We start from the raw sequence: 15631 nt of genomic DNA, 5'->3' as shown, positions 1-15631 counted from the left end.
AAACATTTTTAATGAGACACATGAGCGTGTCTTGATGCGCAGAGTAATCTAACCCCAGGTAAAAATACTATCAGTGCCACTCTGAACTCTTGCTTTTTTTACCTCAACTGCTCTCTTTTGTTGTTCTTGATGTAAGTCAGGCTTGGAAAACTTAACGTGCACAGGTATCTTGTTGAAAAGGGCAATAGAATGGAGACAGGATAGTCAGAGATTACAGGATATTTGCCGTCCAGCTGCAACCAGAAAGAGTCCAATGGTGTATCTAATCTGTGTATATTAATTTTCCTGAAGTTAGGACGATTTTGATCTCTTCTCTTAGCTCAGACAAGCAATTCTGTAGGGTTATAGATACAAATACAAAGAGCATTATAGTTAGGAGAGGGATAGCTCAGTGTTTTGAGCATTGGTTTCCTACACCAAAGGTTGTGAGTTCAATCCTTGAGGAGGCCATTTAGGGATCTGGGGCAAATCTGTCAGGAATGGTACTTGGTCTTGCTGTGAAGGCAGTGGACTGGACTCAAGGTCCTTTCCAGTCCTAGGAGATAGGAATATCTCCATTCATTTTTTTTTCATTTTAAATTTGTGAAGGAAAACCAGTGTACTTCAGTGTGCATAAGTAAACTCTGTTGCTCCACTTCAGTTTCCTTACACAGCAAGGGCAAAAGGTGTGATATTAAGGCCAACAATTTTATAAAGTTTATTTTTTTTACTGTTTCATCCAACACTGAAGACATTTCTTTTGGCAGTGTTTTGGTGAGAGCTTCATTGTTCAGGAAACAGTGGGTCACCAACACATCTGGTTTTTTTTCTCTGACCTCACTTATAAACCCCTTTGCTTTGCTAGTCATGTTGGTTGCCCCATTGGCACAAACAGTCCAAGCCTGACTTACATCAAGAACATCACAAACAGTTTCCTATTTTCACCACCTTTGCTTGAAGGAATAATTTCCAACACACCAATATACAACACACTGACCTCACTGCTCCCCCCTGCCAATCCCACAAGAAGAAGGCTTCTATGTGGACCCCCACCAAGGGATGTAACGAAAGTCTGGATTTCTACATCGACTGCTTCTACAAACGTGCTCGAGCTGACATTATCAGCAAACAACAACATATAACTTACAACCTCAGTCATGCAGAACGCAATGCTATTCACAACCTCAAAACCAATCCTAACATCATAATCCAAGAAGCTGACAAAGGAGGCGCTGTAGTCATCATGAACAGGACAGATTATGAACAGGAGGCGAACAGACAACTCACCAATATCAGATTCTACAGGCCTCTCTCCTGTGACCCCACTAAGGAATACCAAAAAAACATGAAAAAACTGCTCATGAAACTCCCTGATGCTACTCAGGAACAAATTTACGCTAACACCGCCCCTAATCCCCGACCAGGAACTTTCTATCTGCTACCCAAAATACACAAACCTGGTAATCCCGGATGGCTCATCATCTCCAGCATTGGCACACTTACCACATGATTATCTGGCTATATTGAGTTCCTCCTCAGACCCTATGCTACCAACACTACTAGCTAACTTCCTGAGGAAACTCCAAAACATCAATAATCTTCCTGAAAATACCATCCTAGCCACCATGGATGTAGAAGCCCTCTATACCAACATTCCACACAAAGATGGATTACAGGCCATAAGGAACACCATCCTTGATAATAACACACTGCACACCTGATTACAGAGCTCTGCGACTTCATCCTCACCCACAACTACTTCCAATTCGGAAACAATTTCTATCTCCAAATCAGCAGCACCGCCATGGGCACTCGCATGGCACCACAATATGTCAACATCTTTATGGCTGACCTTGAACAACGTTTCCTCAGCTCTCGCCCCCTAACACCCCTACTTTACTTATGCTACATCGATGACATCCTCATCATATGGACCCACAGTAAAGAGACTCTCGAAGAATTCCACAAGGATTTCAACAACTTCCACCCTACTATCAACTTCAGGCTGGACCAGTCCACAAGGAAAATCCGCTTCCTGGACACTACAGTACAGTTAAATAATGGACAAATTTCCATCACCCTATATCGGAAACCTACTGATCGCTACACTTACCTTCATGCTTCCAGCATCCATCCCAGACACATATTTCAGTCGATTGTTTACAGCCAAGCCCTACTATACAACCGGATTTGCTCCAACCCCACAGACAAAGACAGTCACCTACAGGATTTTTACAGAGCATTCCTAAAACTGAAATACCCACCTGGGGAAGTGAAAAAACAAATTGACAGAGCCAAAAAAAATACCCAGACATGAACTACTTCAAGACAGATCCAAAAGAGAAAATAACAGAACTCCACTTGTTGTTACTTACAGTCCACAACTCAGACCCCTCCAACGCATTATACACAATCTACAACCCATCTGGGAAAATGATCCCTCACTCTCAGAGGCCTTAGGAGAAAAACCTATTCTTGCTTACTGACAACCCCCTAACCTGAAACATATTATTTCTGATAACCATGCCACACAACCTCATCATAAACCTCCAGGAACCCAGCCCTGCAACCAGAAAAGATACCAACTCTGCCCACATATCTACACTGGTGAATTCATCACTGGAACAAACAACATAATCCACAAAATCAAAGGGTCATTTGACAGTACATCCAATAATTTGATCTATGCCATCAAATGCCAGCAGTGCCCCACTGCTATGTATATATTGGACAAACTGGACAGTCTCTGCAGGAAAGAATTAATGGGCACAAAGGGAACATACAGAAGCCTGGTGGTGAGCATTTCAGCTTGCCTAAGCACAGTCTGACAGACCTGCAAGTAGCTGTCTTGTCACAAACCAGCTCTACAAGCCAAATACACAGAGAAGTCCCGCAATCCCAGTTCATCCACAAATTTAATTCACATGCTAATGGACTCAATCGTGATATGGGCTGGTGGGAACTCTACCTACTTAATAACCACTGAAGGTGCTAACAGCTCCCTGAGTGGTATCCTTCCTGTTTTAGGAATTATCTGCTTAGGTTTAAGTACCCATTCTCCAGATACTTAATGATGCTGTCTCCCATCCCCTCCCTTTTTTTTCTCTCCCCCCTCCCCTTCCCCTCTCCTATTTATTTCGAGTTTTCATATCCCCAACTCATAACTCCGGTCATCTGAAGAAGTGGGCTGTGCCCACGAAAGCTCATGATACTATCTACATATTTTGTTAGTCTATAAAGTGCTACCAGACCATTTGTTGAGTTTTTCTGGTGATATTCTCCTGCTTCATGGTAGGCTGTCACACTGAATAAATCCTTTCCAGTCATTTGATCTGGTGATTCTTTGCAAGACAATTTTTGTAATACTTTCTCCATCAACATACCTTGCATTAGTCAAGAGTTGAGCAAGGCACTGATATCTGTTGACTCGTCAAGTTACAATGTACATTTTCCACTTGATTTTAATTTTTCTTCGAGCATCATCTCAATATCACCTGGTGTCATCAATGTGGCACCTTATCTTGTTACTAGATGGCTTACCCAGCATTGCTCCTGTCCTTCAGGGCAGGGGGCTGGCAGAGTGGTGTGTGTGTGTGTGTGTGTGTGTGTGTGTGTAGATTCAGGGCAGAGGGTTGGGTGTGGGGCGGTCATGGCAGGGGGTAGGAGTGCAGGAGTCAGGGCAGGGGGCTGGGAGGGGTGTGTGTGGGGACTCAGGGAAAGGGGTGGGGGCTTAGGCTAGGGGGATTAGGGCAGGGGGCTGGAAGGTCTGGAGGGGGCTGCCCATGGTGGTGAGGATGGTGCTGAAGCTGCCACCCCAACTCTTCTTCGGGAGGCAGGGGTGTGCAGCTTTGCCCCAGCCCAGGGCACGAGGAGTACAGATAGTTCGGAATAGCTAGCTAGTTCGAACTAGCTAGCCCGTGCCGTGTGTAGCCGCGCGGCACGGGGTTCGCACTAGCCGGCTTTTAAAAATGGCAGCGCCGGCTTTATGCTAATGAAGCCCGGGAAATTCAAATCCCGAGCTTCATTAGCAAGTTCGGTATGCATACATTACCCCGCTAGTTCGAACTAGCGGGGTAGTGTAGACATACCCCAAGATAGTAGTCAACTGGGGATGGGGCTTCCCCTTTCCCCCACCCAGCTGCACCTGGGGAGTACCAGCATGGGGGAGGCCTGCGCAGCCCCCTGCCTTCCCCTCTGCCCCATAGCTTGTGCTGGGGATCACTGATGCAGGGAAGGCCTACACCAGTGGTCCCCAACCTTTCGGGGCTGCTGGGCGCCCGGGGGTGTGGCCGCTCATGCACTGGGCACCCAGGGGCAGGGCTGCTCATGAACCATGTGTCCAGGGTCTGCCCACGTGCCACCCGCTTGGGGCCAGTACCATACATGTGCCACGCGCCCGGGGCAGAGGCCGTCCATGCGCCACATGCCCGGGGCCAGCACCGCGCATGTGCCGCGCGCCCGGGGCAGGGGCCACCCATGCATCGCGCCCGGGGCCAGCACCGCGCATGTGCCATGTGCCAGGGGCGGAGCTGGCCCAGATGATTTGGCGGGCGCACATAAATGCCCTGGTGGGCGTCATGGCACCCGCAGGCACTGTGTTGGGGACCACTGGCACGGTCCCCTCTTCCCTCCTGCCCCAGGGAATGCCCGTGGGGGAGGCCTGTGAGGCCCTCTTTCTTCCCCTCCTCCCCAGTCTGGGCCCATGGAGTTCTGGCCTGGGGGAGGCCTGCATGGCCTCCAGCCCTGACTCCCCACTGCTGGCCCTGGCCAGGCCCTCCTTCCTCAACCCCCAGCCCTTGTCCCGGGTCTCTCTTCCCTGGGCTGGCCCCCTTTCCCAAGCCCAAGACGGGCCCCTCCCACATCCCTGGATTAGGCCCCCTACCAAGCACTGGGCTGGCCTGCCCTGGCCTTCAGAAGGGCCCAGGGAATCCTGGCAGGAGGCTGCATGGTCCTTTCACCACTGCTCCTCTGAGCCTGAGCCGGACCCGGGCAGTGCTGGGAAAGTCTACTACTTTGGGTCATAAATTCAAAATTCACCACTGTAACTTCTGAGATTTGTAAGATCTGGAAAACAAACTGACTACCACGTGATTCCATAACATCGGGTTCATAAGATTACAATGTAATGTTGAATCTGTCATAGACCACTCTTACTTTTATCTCATGAATATTTATAAACTGATCCAGAATGAGGTTAGTAGAGTTAAAACAACCATGGTGGCTGATGTTATATCGCAATTTGTCTTTTGTGCCAGAATTAACATTTTTCAAGAGTGGAAAGTAATATTAAAGCTAAATATAGGAACTCTGGACAAAAGCATGCTCAGTGGAGAATGTGACGTGTGCTTGAGAATAATATTTTGAGATGACTAGCAATTAATAATCTTTTCTTTTCATTCCCAAAATAGCCTACAAAGTGTGTGTAATTATCTCTACTGCTATGAAAACTACTGTTTTTAAATGCAGTGTAATTAATCTAATGTAGTTCCGGGCCCAGCTCATTCTGGCTTTTACTGCACTAGTAAGTGTAAAGCTTAGGCTTTAATTGTATGTTTCTGTATGTACATCATCATCAAAGGCTTATTGCAATGCATTGCATTCATCAGGGTACATCATCTTCGTTTCCTTTTTGTCTCTCTTAACTTCACTTTGGGGAATGGACTTTGACGCATGCATAATATTTGACAGGGGCCTTGTCCCTCAAAGGAAAAGCACAGTGCGATCTGGCTCCAGTACTAATTAAAATACATGGGAAGAGTTCTTTGTTCTCACATGTAGTTTTTCAAAAAATCCTGCAGCACACCTGTTCAGGCCTGGTGGGTCTGTCCTCATTGCAGGGAGATATTAGCAAGAAAGGCGTTGCTTTCTCTACAAATATATAAACAATTCATGGTTTTGGAGAACACTTGAGAGCGAAAGAGCTGGGGTTTTATGACTTTTGAACAAAAGGCTATGTGTGAAAATTCTGGCTAAGGCCTTGTGGACTATGGCTGCTGTCCAGGACACCTGTTTGAGAGGCACTGAAGTTGGGTGGGCAGATTGGGAGAAAGGGAGAGGTGATTCCATTCAGAAAGAAAGGAGAGAGGGAAAATGTGGTGTTTATTCACATTACCTTCTTCAGCAAAGACAGGCCAAGAATGTCCAATTTATTTTGGATGTTCCCAAGAGGGAAGGAAGCGAGAGAAATGTCACCTCCTTTGGTCCCTCTCCAAAAGCTGTCCTCATAATCCCAGGAAATGCTGTGAAAGCTGCTCTACCACAGTGAACAAAGAAGGACCTCTTGCTTTTAGTGTTTTAAATTAGTGCATCATGTTGACAAAGTATATAATTTTCAGAGGTTCCTATGTCATGTCGGTGCTTCTGAAAATTGTGCCCAAAGAGCAGCAATTCATAATGAAAATCAGGAACTTCTCCCTCATATCGAAGCTCCCCTGGGCAATCCTCTGCTCCTCTCCATTAGGGATGTAATAGTATAGTCGATTAATCTATTAACCAATAAGCAAAAGCTCGTGCTGGGTCCGGGAGCTCAGACCCTTCCCCTCCAGACAGGGCTGCCCGGGGACTATAGAATAGTTGACTTACCAATAAGAATTCATGAGGTTAATCGACTATTCAATTAACCAATATTTAACATCCCTGCTCTCCATCAGTTCTGACTAACCTCTCATGGTTTTTTCTGAATCGTACTCCAGTGCTTCTCTCCCATTGCCTGTAGGAGTTTTCCTTTAACCATTTATTAAGAAAAAAGAATTCAAAATATGCATATTCCTAAAGAGCTGGTTGACCTGGAAGACTGCTAATCGTTCAGAGCATTTGTACCATTGAGCAGTTAGTACCTAAATAGCTGCAAATAGTGAGCAATCTTCGCAAAGCATTTTATCTCTCTCCTTGCTCTTCCCTCAGTCTTCAATTCCTTCCTCGTTCCCTCCCTGGCTGAATATATCGTGCTAGGACAGAGTAGATGCAATATCTGTGTACCAGATGGGGCCTGCAGTGAAATTCCTTCTAACCCTGTTGTCTTTCCTGTTCTCTTGTTGGCTGCTTTGGTGTCTGGAGGCTAGCGATGTGGTGCTTGAAGCCCTAATTATCTTAACTGGGTTCCCAAGTTACGTCAGGTGGACCAGCTGAAATGTATTGAATGGTAGCTTCTGTATAGTTGGAAACTGGAGAATAGCTTTTGTGTGTTTTCCTCTCCTCCCCGTTTCTATTCTTTTCTGCAATGTTATGGAAAGTATTATGGAGGCATGACCAGTTCTGAAGTGACAAATCTATGAAGACTTTTTAAAATGTAGAAACCAAAACAGCATTAATTCACATTGCAGCCAAATCTATGGTGCTAATCAGGGTGGGGGTAAATTTTAAGAGTGAGATGTAAGGATTTACTTGTATGTCTCCCATTACACATCTGCTAGCTAGTTATCATCTGAAGTCTGAATTGTAAAACATAGCATTTTAACAATAAAGAAATAGTAATGCTTCATGGTAATATTTTTCTGATCATTGCCATAAACATAGTTTTGATGTGGATAAGTTACTACAAACCTACTGTACTGTGCAAGTCCTCAGGCATTCCTAATTGTCATTGTCATCTCCATTGCTATCTTGCATTATTATTTAACAGTGTTGCCATCTCCAAATGTAAAAGTGGGCTTAAAATTACAGAAAGATTTAAATTTTAAAAAAGTATATGAAAATGTATTCTCATTTATTCTCCTGATTTATGTATGAAGCACCAAGCTCCATTTGTTTAGTGCTGCACAAGGTACAAAGAAATATGAGGCAGAAAAGATAAAACTCAAAAATTTACTTTGAGATCCTTAGCATGGTGATAACTTTAGGCCCTTAGATCCTGAAAATATATATGAACTTATTACTTATTTAGCTTTATGCATGTGAATAACCTCATTGAGTACAATTTAGACTACTTGCATATGCAAAGAGTGTGGGTAAATGTTTGCAGAATTAGGGCCTGGAGGTTTCACTATTTTATTATATAATTTTACTCTGCATTTGTTTTTATTTCAGTAAAGATTTAAGGCATGGGTGCCTGGGATAATAGGTGGGGGAAGGCATTGCCTTCCCAAACCGCCGTCCTGGCTCTGCCTACACGCTTCCCCCAGAATATCTACTATAGGGGTGTGTCTAGACTACAGGGTTTTGTCGACAAAAGTATACCTGCGTCTACACTACCGCCGAGTTCTGTCGACATCACATCGACAGAACTTGGCAGTTTTGTTGATGGTGGTAAACCTCATTCTACGAGGAACAACGCCTTTTGTCGACAGAATTCTGTCAACAGAAGACGTTATTGCATCTCCACTGTCCTTTGCGTCTACACTCTCATGTCGACAAAGCGGCTTGCTTTGTCGACAGAACCTGATGCAGTCTAGACGCTCTTTGTCGACAGACGCTTTGTCGACAGTATCTGTCAAAAAAGCCTCTGTCGACAAAAGCCTGTAGTCTAGATGTACCCTAGGTGTTCTGAGGACAGAGTGTTGCTGTCCCCAGAGCCCGTCCTCCCTGTGCTCTGGGGCGAGGGAGGTTGAAGTGCATGTGTCCACATACCCTCCTCCCCTCCCTGTGGTGGTGGGGGGGCATGTGGTGCACTGCCATTCCTTCCCATGGTGGAAGGGGGTGGGGATGTGGCTTGGCTCCCATGCGGGTGGGGCCGCAGCAGAAGGGATGGGGCTGGAGGCTTGCCTCCCCCCCAGCCCTACCTTCACCAACCACCCTTGGTTTGGGGCTGTGTTTTGTAAGTGTGGTTTAGCATTGTGAACTGTATAGGGGCAATGAGTTTTTCAATGAGAAACCTGAGTGAAAAAGAAGGCTAGATATGAAGTATACTGGACTAGGAAGGGTATTGTATGCTTGTGCGGAAGGGGAATATGGAAGAAGGTATGAAGATGAGAGTGAGAGAGAAGGAAGCTAACAGAGTGGTGAAAATCCAGTTCCCTCATTACATACCTGCTTGACATTAAGTTTGGAATTGCATTTCCATCCAGCAACAGTTGATGACAGAATTGGGAATTACTAGAGAGAGTTGCATATCTGTGTCATCTTCAGCTATTGCAGAGGAAATTCTGAATCTTGTCATGGAATTTGAAGTGGTATCTAGAGAGGTTCCTTTGGCAGAGGTGGTGTCTTCAGTACAGCTTTCAGATTTTTTTTTAAAAAAAAATTCAGTTAAAATTTTTAGTTAGCTGAAGAAGCATCAGTGAATATCAGAGCCTGAATGAGTTTAAAAGATGTATAATATTTCCCTGAAATATAAAAAGACAGTTTATCAGGGGCCCCTTGACTTTATTTCTATTTGTGAGCTCATTAATGATAACAATTGCTCTGTCAACCTGTAAAACAATATGCCTGTGCAAATGGGTTTCACGTGCCTAAATCCTATTGTTTGCATGCACAAGTATTGTACATGCAAATCTTGTATGTGTTAATGAAAACAGATTGAGATGAGAACCCTTAGAAAATTTGCTCCTAAAGTTGATTTGTTGGTTTAAATTGTTCTGAAATCAAGCAGGGAAGGGGTTACATTCTCTGACACCAGTCTCTCCCCACACTGGTGGTGTCACAGATGATGTCATTTTTTCAGCTTGGGGGACAGCATGGGAAGCTCAGAATTGTCAGTTTTAATCAAAAGCTTTATTTTCAAACACATTTCATGGTTTATACGCAGCAGGGAGTGCTTTTCACTGTGTGACTGTTCAGGATGCGATGCTGAGTGAAAGAGGGACAGCTGTCTTTTCACATAAAGGACCCATTGGTGAGTTTAATGAGTTTAAAAGAAAAGATCAATAAAAGGGGAAAACATGACCCCTGTGGGTAATATGCAAAATGAATAGTTTACCAAAGCATTTCCCTTCAAGGAGGCCTTTTTCTTTGCTTTCTTAGGTTTTTTGCTTCTGGCTCTGACACATCTCTTGTGCTCAGTGGGCGATACTCACTGTTTAATGGACTCCCCCACTAGTTATCCATCATTGCTGGGACCTGTCTGAGTCTTCTCTTCAAGCCATTGCCCCCACTGTGTCATGATGTCACAATGGGCTATAGCATGGGTTCCCAAAATGGGGGAGCATGAAGAAATTCCGGGGGGGAGCGTTAGCGACCCAGGGCCCCCCATCAAGTTTTGCTGCTCCAGTCAGTTCCTTTCCTCCCCCCCAATAAGTTTTGCTGCTATTTTTTGGGGGATGGGGGGCCGTGAGTGTTTCTCAAAAATCAAAAAGGGGGCGTGATGCTGAAAAGTTTGGGAACCACTGGGCTACAGGATTTGTATAGGAATGGAGAAGGCATCTTGGTGTGAAGTTTTCCACACCACCCCTACACACTTTGATAAGCTTGCTTCCCTTTTACATATGGTTGCAATACAATTTCCTAAATTAGGGTATGTCTACACTACAAAGTTAATTCGAACTAACAGACGTTAGTTCGAATTAACTTTGATAGGCGCTACACATACAAACCGCTAGTTCGAACTTAATTCAAACTAGCGGAGCGCTTAATTCGAACTAGGTAAACCTCATTCCACGATGACTAAGCCTAGTTCGAATTAAGCAGTTCGAATTAAGGGCTGTGTAGCCACTTAATTCGAACTAGTGGGAGGCTAGCCCTCCCCAGCTTGCCCTGGTGGCCACTCTGGGCACCACCAGGGAAACTCGTCTGCCTCCCTCCCGGCCCCGGAGCCCTTAAAGGGGCACGGGCTGGCTACGGTGCCCGTGCCAGGTGCCAGCCTGTCAGCACCCAGCCAGCAGACCCTGCACCTGGCACGGCACGAACCAGCTACCCACTGCCACCCAGCCCTCCGCCTCTTCCCAGGACCAGGCTGGCGGTTCCCGGGAGCCTGCCCGGGTCTGCAAGAGGCGGGCGCCCGCCTGGTCTAGTGCGGAGATCGTGGACCTCATCCACGACGTCCGCACTAGGCACAGGAAAGTGGCCGTCTAGGGCAGTAGAGCTGCCAGCCTGGCCACCCAGGAGCAGGTTTGCATGAAAATCAGGGTGGTCCAGTGAGACCCCGGACCCTGAGCCCTGAGCTTAGAATGGCCGTACTGGGTCAGACCAAAGGTCCATCTAGCCCAGTAGCCTGTCAGCCGACAGTGGCCAACACTAGGGACCCTGGAGGGGATGGACCGAAACAATGACCAAGCCGTTTGTCTCGTGCCATCCATCTCCAACCTTCCACAAACAGAGGTCAGGGACACCATTTCTACCCCCTGGCTAATACCACTCCATGGACCCAACCTCCATGACTTGATCTCACTTCTCTTTAAATTCTGTTCTAGTTCTAGCCTTCACAGCCTCCTGCAGCAAGGAGTTCCACAGGTTGACTATTTGCTTTGTGAAGAAGAACTTTCTGTTATTAGTTTGAAGCCTGCTACCCATTCATTTCATTTGGTGTCCTTTAGTCCTTCTATTATGGGAACTAATGAAGAACTTTTCTTTATGCACCCTCTCCACACCACTCATGCTTTTATAGACCTCTATCATATCCCCCCTCAGTCTCCTCTTTTCTAAGCTGAGAAGTCCCAGTCTCTTTAGCTTCTCTTCATATGGTACCTGTTCCAAATCCCTGATAATTTTAGTTGCCCTCCCCTCTCCCACCCTCTCTCTTCCTCTCTCCCACCTCCTTTTCCCAGTCTCCCCAAGTTTTGTTCAATAAAGAGAGTTTCTATTTTTGAACACACGTTTTCTTTATTTTGTACATCAGGAAGGGGGGCTAGGGAGGGGTAAGTGGAAGGAGGTGAGGGAGGAATGGGGTACGAGCCCCCGATGGGGAGGACTGGGCTGGCTCTGCGGGCTTCTGGGGGTGGAAGCTCTCCTGCAGCCCCCCAATTGCCCTCTCCCCCCGGATGGCAGCCTGTGGCAAGTGCAGCCGGGATGATGGCCAAGTGCTGTGATGTGCCCAGTGTGGGTACTCCAAGCCAGGAATGCCTTGCAAGCGGGGAACCCTGAGAACTGTCTGTCGGGGTGGGGGTCGGGTCCCTTTAAGCACAGCCCTCGGCTAGCCTGAGACAGCAGCTCCACGCTCTAAGTCCTCATCTGATGCCTTGCCGGCACTGCTTCCGGTCATCCTTAACCTCGGTTCTGGGTCCACTCAATGTGGACATGCTAGTTAGCATTTTGCTAATTCGAACTAGTTTTTAGGTCTAGATGCACTAATTCGAATTAGCTTAGTTCGAATTAACTAATTCGAATTAAGTTAGTTCGAATTAGCGCTGTAGTGTAGACATACCCATACTGGCTTCAACAGAAAAAGGGTTTTAAAATTCACTTGGTGAGCTAAAAGTGCACCTCAGATTTGGTGCTATGAGAATTACATAACAGCCAGAGTGTGAAGACAGGTCATAGCACTGAAAAAGACTGTCCTGACACTACCGAGGGAACACAAGAGTGTGCTGGACAGTAACATTCCTCTACAGCAGTTCTCTGCTTTTCTTTTTTAGGACTGAAAACAAGTTAGTGGAATGTGCATGTCAGCCACATAGCCTGTGCTTTGGAGTCTGGAGGACACAGGATAGAGGAGGATGCTGGGGTGGGGGGTCATTGGGAAGGAGTGTGCAGGGGGACGATGCCAACATCTGTAAATCACAACCTGACCAAGACCACACAATTGAGTACTAATCCCATTAGTTCCAGGCAACGCTAAGGAGGAGAGGTTTGGCTGGTGTGCCATCAGGGAGGATTTAAGGAGCCGGTGGCTCAGCCAGAGCAAGGCGGAAGTGCAGTATGACTAACTAGAAAGAGTGAGGCTCAGATGAAAGCCAAAACTTCTGGAGCTTTGAAATCGAAATACCTATACATCTTAGATGAGGGGGTTAGATGAACAATGAATTCAGAAACTCACCAAGAAGTGTTTGCAACATTTAGAAGCATTACAGCTCTTAGGGGTAGCATAGATTCTCAATGTATTTTATGCCAGTGGGGAGTGGGCCATTTATTCAGGGGTTTTATTAGGCCCACTGGTGCTTTTAAACTGAGATGCAGAGGCTAAATTGCCACAAATATTTTGAAAAACCTATTGCCTTGTATAATGAGGATTCAGTCAGACATAAATTATTTTTAGTTTTTGTCCAGATCCTGTTTCTGAAAATTCATAACCTAAGAAGTACATCATATAACATATACACAGAATTACATTTATTTATTCCAGCAATTTCCAGCTCAGGATGAGGCCTCTTTGGGTACATCCATATTGCAATGCTATTTTGGGGTACCAGAGTATCCCGAAATAGCTATCCTGTTTCTTCACAGGAAGCCCGTTGTTTCAGGCTCGCTATTCTGATGTCACTGTAGACCTCATTCTGTGAGGAGTAAGGGAAGTGTTGGAATAGCGCTTTATTTCGCTGTGTAGACAGCGCCAAATGACAAAATAAGCTATTTCAAAATAGCATTGAAATAGGATACACAGTTTGCATAGCTCAAATTGCATATCTTATTTCGAGTTACGGTCCAGTATAGACTGGGCTTTTAGCCCAGTGCAGGGTCAAAGTCCTTTCCACCACTGTTTTTGCCCTTGTACAGTAATTAGCACTTGTCAGCTACTGAACAGTAACCCGACCACACCCCTTCCCTCAGTGCTTCTGTCCATTATGGAGAGTCTTTGGGCCAGCACAGTGTGTCAGGGGCTTGATGATATAGAGTGAACCGTGTTCATCTCCTTTACTGATGACACTACTGTGGTTGAACACATCAGGGAACTGTCGCCCCAAATGGCATCATTCACAGATTGCTAATTTGTTGCCACTGATCTGTGACTCTGAAATAACACCCATGACCTCTGGGTGAGCTCAGTTCCATACTGCAATCTAGTCACGTCTCTGAAGCACCAGTGGTCTGACAAACAACAGAAATGTCCCAAAGATCTTTCCCTCCAGAGTTCATGCTTGGTTAACAACCTGCGCTAAGAAGAATGAGACAGTAGCCTTTTAAAACACTGCCAGAAGGCTAATGGAGCTCTTGCTATGGAAAACTGTGCACGCTACTGGTACGCCTACACAGCAGCGTTATTTTGGAATAACTGACATTATTTCAAAATAACATTGTGCATGTCTATACAGCAAACCATTGTTTCAAAATAATGTCAAGCTGGAGGATTTCTTTCTTTGACTCCTGTAGCCCTCCTTGCACAAGGAGTAAGGGAAGTCAAAGGAAGAGTACTCTTCCTTCGATTTCCTGCTGTGTAGACAGCGCCAAAAGCTGAGTTAAGCTACTTTGATTTCAGCTACGCAATTGACGAAGCTGAAGTTACATATCTTAATTCAACTTTTGCCCTGCAGTGTAGGTGTGCCCTAAGAAAGATGGGAATTCTTCCCTAAGGAGCTCTGAGGCCCTGCAAGGCCTTAGATATCCACTTTATATCCATGTCCGCAGATGTGGATGCAGAGCTGTGCGGCTCATTTTTTTAAGTACATAGGTGGATACAAATTTTCTGACTGGAGCCCTGTAAATTTGTGAGTATTGGCTTTATATCCACAGGTATCCACTAGAGCTGTGAAAGTATAATCATGTACGCAGTTAACCAGTGAGCCTGGGCTCATTGGTTAACATTCACAGTTACACAAAGGCTCCTGGTACACGCAAGAGCCAGCTTAAAAGCTATCTTTTGGCATGTAACAGCTCCTGGTGAGCCACCTGCTCCCCTGTGCTGGTGCTTCTGAGAATATCAGTGGCTCTCTTGTAAGCAAAGGATAAATCTTTCTCTTTTCCAAGAACACAAATGCTTATTGAACTATACTTTCCTCTGGTAAACATAATGTTCATTGCTGTATATAGATACTGGTTTAGTATCCTCACCCATCTGGAAGTATGTTGAGCTTGCAAAGGTAAACAAACCAAAATATTTGTCAATATTCTCATATATATGCAGTTTGTTTTTACATGTCAGACATCCTATGCCTTCTGCTCCTGATACCCTTGTCCTACAAAAGCTGGTGGTTCGTATTTTATACCTCTGCACATTTGGGTTGTAATGATAATGGCACTTCACTTCAGCAGTGCAATAGAAAAAGTGAAGCAGGTTGCAGGAGTTCTGTCTAATGGGATTACCCCTGGTAAAAGAGTACAAGATGGAAAATGTAACACCAGCCGCCAGGCTGTTCTGTGCCATTAGCCCATCAGCTGTGTTAAGTAGAATGGAGTAGTACTTTTAGAGGAGAGTAGTGGGGTTGAGACTTATCACCATAGCGCCTCCTGCTGGTCACACCGGGAATTAGCTTTGTTTTGTTTTTAATTGATAATCTCACATTGGCAATGTCTCTTTAGGAAAACTGTTCCCAAATCCATTTTACTTGTGGTTTGCAGTATGCACCTTCATTTCTCCACTTGAAAAATGTATATCCTTGTCTTGTGCTGGGAGGAAGATGGGTGCTATGTAAAGAGCCTCTCTGTAAGGTCGAGGTACATAAACATTCTAATGCTTCATTTCTTATGGCTTTTCTAGCATGAGCCTCTCTTTTTCCAACAGCTACTAATTTTAGAGGCTGTAGGGTAAAGTTTATCCTCCTGTCCTGTGATGCACCCATTAGCAGTTGGAACCCCATTACTGAAGTGAGTGCCCTAATTTTAATGCAGGATCTTTAGGTGTCAGTCTAAAAAAGGCTGGTGTCATGGTGCAACACAGCTTTTAATGACAGTGATAGATGTGTCCATTGCA

At 45.5% G+C, this 15631-nt stretch overlaps 1 protein-coding gene across 2 annotated transcripts in view; it reads left to right on the top strand.

Annotated features, from left to right (window-relative positions):
* ADAMTS14 (ADAM metallopeptidase with thrombospondin type 1 motif 14) overlaps positions 1 to 15631 on the top strand; it is a 145209-nt gene that overhangs the window by 51257 nt on the left and 78321 nt on the right. The window lies entirely within an intron of this gene.

The sequence above is a fragment of the Pelodiscus sinensis genome, chromosome 8 (assembly GCF_049634645.1).
Source record: "Pelodiscus sinensis isolate JC-2024 chromosome 8, ASM4963464v1, whole genome shotgun sequence".
Classification (NCBI taxonomy): Eukaryota; Metazoa; Chordata; order Testudines; family Trionychidae; genus Pelodiscus; species Pelodiscus sinensis.
The sequence above is the reverse complement of the archived record's forward strand: the minus strand, read 5'-3'. Positions and strand labels throughout refer to the sequence as shown.